The 5,508-nt window shown below is 42.7% G+C and overlaps 1 long non-coding RNA gene across 1 annotated transcript; it reads right to left on the bottom strand.

Moving 5' to 3' along the window:
- Positions 1-3,531: 3,531 nt before the first annotated feature.
- Positions 3,532-4,901, bottom strand: LOC123125666 (uncharacterized). Its single transcript, XR_006461469.1, has 2 exons — positions 4,438-4,901; positions 3,532-3,911 (listed from the first exon to the last, which is right to left on the bottom strand). It is a non-coding gene; the product is annotated as an uncharacterized lncRNA (long non-coding RNA).
- Between the last annotated feature and the right edge of the window lie 607 nt (positions 4,902-5,508).

Genomic DNA, 5,508 nt, shown 5'->3' with positions numbered 1-5,508 from the left:
AAAAACAAACCGTATGATTTTTTTTAGAGATGATGCCATCAACATGCAACGGTAATCAAAGGTAGCAACGCGAATAGATGCTTAAGATTTTAACTATATTTATCGAAAATAAGCACCTCTCACACATCATTTTTGCATTGAAGTTTATAAGTGCGATACGACATAAATCACTCATTAATGAGGTCCCGCGTTTGGTTGCTAATTGTTGCAAATGGCAGAGATTATCTTTGAGAGTTATTTGGTGATAATGATGACCTCCAACACGTACAAAGTTCAGAAACAAAATGTCAATTTGAATGCTTGGAAAGAGCCTCACTACAAAAAGAATATCAAGCAGCCAGCTATGTGGACGATACGATCGGACATAAGGAGAACTATAATTACTCGGGGTGCACGCCACAGTAGTGACTCCATTATCGACAACATGCAATGAGGAGTTGTCACTTGCCTCACACCTGCATCTTCGGAAGGTACACATCTCGACTTACTGTGAGGACGTGGTGCGGGCCATACAGTGTCCTTCTTAAGGAGCTTCAAGAGAAACGATCTTGCTCGTACCAATATAGTGAACATTGTTTAACATGTTTGAACAATTTTCAAAAATGTTTTGTGCAAACATTTTGTTAATTGTTGGGATTTTTTATAAATGGCACAAACTATTTTTTTATATGTTATGCACATTTTTCTAAAACTGCGCAAACACAATTTTGCATTTCATGAATATATTTTTAAAATGTTGTCCACATATTTTTTAAATGGCGGACGTTTTTTAATAACATGAATAATTTTTTTAAAGTTCCAAATACTTTTTTTAAATTACCATAACACATTTTTTTCATGAATATTTTTTCAAAGGTGTTGAACATTTTTAAACTTGTGACTATTTTTAATACATGATGAAGATTTTTAAAATATGATGAACAGTTTAAAAATACATGGTTAATATTTTTTATAAATACATGAATATTTTATAAATAATGGTAACTTATTTTAATCACACAACGAACATTTTTCAAACAGATGGTAAAGTATTTTTAATTGCAGTTTTTAGATAATATAGGAACATTCTTCTAAAATTTTACTAATCTATTTGTTAGAACATTTCAGAAGGAACGAAGAAAAAAGGAAGAGGAAAAAAGAAAAGAAAACAACACGTAAAGTTCATGCTTACACGTGTAGTGTGTGATAGGTCACATAGGTGTACGTGCTTATTGGCCTGACCCATTTAAGGAGGCTCGTCAGGTGATGGTGCATTCGGTCTTGCTACAGATGAGACTTAGACGCACCGTATCTATGTCGGTTGGAAGCCCTAGCCTGTCGTGAAGGGCTTACCCTAGAAGAGGATCTATATGACCACAATATTGTGATAGCCTCTAACTGCAAAACCGTGGTTGATGACATCATGCAAGGAAAGCTATGGCGCCATCATCAGACAAAGCAAAAGTCAAAAGTCGCTCTTGAACTTTGCAATTTTGTTCGTGACCATAGAAACATCAATTTCAAGGCTCATATATAACCTTGCAAAGCACGCCGCTACTCTAAGGATAGGCTGTTGTGTCTGGTTGGGTCTCCCCTATGATCCAATTATTGTACATATAAACATTCTATCTTCCACATAAAGTGTGTTTTGCCTAAAAAAAACTATGGCTGACAGATGCTTACTCAAAGAAGTCTAAATAGTTAACCTACAATATGAACAAGCCAAAGTGTCACTATAAGATTGGTTGTGTGAAGAGTAGTCCTCGAGGATGCATGGGCGGTGACGAACTCCATTTCAAAAATTAAGATGGATTAAACAGAGTCCATGTTATCAAGGTCAAACTAAAGGTTGAATATGAACGCAACAATGAGTACGCATATAGTAGAAACTGGTAAAATAAGGTTAAGAAATAAGAGAATAAAATTGTATACTTAGTGAAACTTTTGTTTGCTCTTATCATCACTTTTGGATATAGTAGCACAAGAGTCTTAACTCCAGCATCAAACGGATTTCAAAATACATTTTCTATGCATGTCTATCTTAATAATTATAAACTCAAAGCGTACAATCCGGTGCATAAGCCTGAGGATATGATCGGCTTATGCTATTGTGATATGAAGCGCATTTACTTCTTACCTACTGTAGTGACTCGTTCTCATCATCAACAATTTAATTAATGATATCAGGCAAAGTTCCTCTATATATGTGTATTGTTCCTAGCCACCTGCAACTATATATACACTTGTAGCTAGTTTAACCACAAAATGCTTGATGTGGCTGATGTAATGGATGAAACTCATCTTGGTGAGATATTTGGATTGTTGGGGAACAAGAGGCACCGGGATAGATTTTGTGAGAGTGGTAATCTATTTATCAGTAGTCTGTTGTTGGGGAACAGCAAGAGTTGGATGAAGACGCGCCGAGAGCTTGACCGCGTCAGGGGAGAGTAGGGGTCATAGAATTGGAAGAGATTATTTTGTGGGGGGTTTTGTGCAAATTATGGACTACGTGGCGGTAATCAAAGCCTCACATAGGCCAGTCAGCATGTGTCCGGGGTCAATAGGCTCTCTGATGAACCACTTACAAAAGATTTGAAATTGGGATGTGTATTTTTCAAAGAATTGAAACTCAGTTGACATAAAAACAATCAGTACCACACATGCATTTATCTCGATGAGCTATTGGAGCAGTGCGTCGTGATTATATGGGAAAAATATCTAGGAGGCTATGCTGTTGTTTATCGTGGGATGAGGGAACCGGCAGTGCTTGAAGCGGCGGCGGCGGCGTGCAATGAGAGGCTGTCACTAGCCTCTCACCTGCATCTTCGGAAGGAACACATCTCGGCTGATTGTCAGCTGGTGGCGCGGGCTGTACAACTTCTTCCTTAAGGAGTTTCAAGAGAAACGATCTCAGTTTCATGTGGTGCAAGTTCACCATGAGCGTCGGGTGCTCAACAACGAAGCTCATAGTGTGGCAAGACAGCATCTGTGCTACCTGTAGGTGCAGAGACATATATATGTAGGGTTACTGGAACTCCCGGACATTGTATTCTTTTTTTTTTTTGCGAATACCGGACATTGTATTCTTGATGTTGATGTATAATTAATAAAGCCCACGCTTACCTTAAAAAAGATGATGACACTAAATTGTTGAGAAAAGATGGTAACACTACTAAACGACCATATAATATACCCCAAGTTTTTTTTGGTGGGGGGTGGGGGGGGGGGGGGTTAATATAGCCCAAGTTTTGTCAACTGTACTACTACACTAACTGATTTGATTGGCAAGTCTATAATCATGTTACTGACAACGATCGTAGCGCCATATGAAATTCACGCGTTTGTTTATATGTCAAATCGAACATTTCTGCCGAGGGAACAAATTACAAGATAGTGCTGCAAACCGTGTACTACACACGTGCTTCGTGGTCAGCTAGACCTTGGGACGATATGTGCCCTTCTCTCAAGGAAAAAGAAGGAATTATATACGGCAGAACAACGAGCATACAAGTAGTTTTTTTTTCATTCCAGATGAGAAAAGCTAGTACAGTATTTCGGCTTAATTCATTGAATATTCGAGAATGGAACACACCAAGGATATTACATGTTCTTACAGGAAAGGTGAAATCTCAAAGTGTACATGATTTTGACCATCTGAATCAGGATCAAACGACTAAGTAAGACCAATGCATGCATATGGTCTGACGAGCGAGCTATATATACACCTAGCTTTTCTGCTGATATATAGATGCGCAGATGCATTGACATTGGAGCCTGTACGGTGTACGCCAGCCGGGTCAGGTATCGACCAGCACCATGAAAAGTATGTGTAGCTCCCCCTCTGGAATCTGGATGATTAATGAGATGGAGCCATGCAAGTGTTTGAATGATACTTGTGCATACATATCTGCCGGCCTGCAGCAGCGTACAAACTACAAGAAAACAGAATGAAGTGACGATCGATTCAAAAAACAAAGAAAAAAGGTCAATACATAGTCATCAGAACAGTTGCTGCACTCGATGAGGGTTGCATATGAACTTATATAGTTAAGGTCTTAAGGAGGCTTAGATTGATTAGTATACAGATTGTTGTTTACACGCTGGGAACCAAAACTACTTTAATATGCTTACCATGCATTCACAAGGACACAGATTATGCCAAACGTACGTACAAAAGTACTGTATAGATCTTGGAGTACTCCCTACCATTATCGCTAGCTGCTTGTACATAGCATCACATGCATGATGCGGTTCATTTCCAGGAATCTAAAGCAACCAGAGAGAGAGAGAGAGAGAGAGAGAGAGAGAGAGAGAGACGGTCATGCTTGGCTCCTCGCACGCCATCCGCGGTAGAGCCAACGCTGGGTTTGGAGAGTTGGCAGCTACGCGAGTGGCATACAGGGAGCCAGGCATATCCCATTGTTTTCACCTCTTCCTTCCTGCCGAGCCTTCACCTACCTCCCCATCCAGAAGCTGCATTGCACGGCGTCAGTCATCCGTCGATGTCCGCGCTCACAAACGAGGCCCCCCTCTCAATGCCGACCTCAGGACACTCTACATTGTGCGTGTGGATGGATGGCGCTACTCATGGAGAGGAGAGAGAGCTAGCTTGGTAATGGTAGGTGTTGGTGAGCGTGTGGATGGAGGGAGGAGGAAGAAGACTGGAGGGAGCATGGTAGTGGTAGGTGTTGCTAGCTTGATTGTACGCTGTACGCAGCCCCCTATAAATAGCTGGGAGCCGCGGCAGCTCCTCCTCCTCATACCCAGAGTGCCCTAGCTAGCTAATCCCTCTCACGCACTCACACAAACCCTAGCTAGTATTATCTCTCACTCACTCACATGAGAGGGAGATGATGACATGACACAACGCGGGCAAAGAGCGCACACATGCACGCACATTGCACGCTCCTCCAGGCCTCAGCTTCCAGTCCATCCATATATACACGCACAAGCAGCATGATTACAAGGCGCGGAATAAAGGTGCATGGCGCTACGCACCAAGCGGGCCGAGAGAAAAAAAAACCTAGCTAGACACTGCCCTAGCTGGCTGGCACAGCGTCAGGTACCCCTCCCTCCCTCCAACCTCTCTCTCACCTCTGTCCTCCTGTTAACAGTAGTAATATCTCTCTGGCTGTGCCGGGGTGGCGACATGCACGCCAGGACGTCACAGCAAGGAAATGCATATAGTAGAACAGCACAAGAAATATCAAATATATGCTCCCTTGGCTGCCTGAGAGAGAGGCTTTGCGACGGGGTGGCTTTCTCTCTGAGACAGACGGGGGGTTTGGCGCGCAGCGCTTGGCGGGGAGCCGGATTCCCCTGCGCCCTCGCGTGGTGGACCAGGACCAAAGCGGCTCTCCCAGGCAACCGTGCTCTGCCTTTTCAACAACCGTGTGTGCCTGCACCTGCACCTGCACCCAGCCCCTCCCCGTGACCATGCATGCATGCACGAGCACCACGACGCCCCTCTCTTTTCACCTTTACGTGCGTCGCCTTGCGACCCAAAGTTGATACGATCCATCGAATCCA

This window comes from Triticum aestivum, chromosome 5D (genome assembly GCF_018294505.1).
Source record: "Triticum aestivum cultivar Chinese Spring chromosome 5D, IWGSC CS RefSeq v2.1, whole genome shotgun sequence".
Classification (NCBI taxonomy): Eukaryota; Viridiplantae; Streptophyta; class Magnoliopsida; order Poales; family Poaceae; genus Triticum; species Triticum aestivum.
This window is presented reverse-complemented; position numbering and strand designations above follow the sequence as displayed.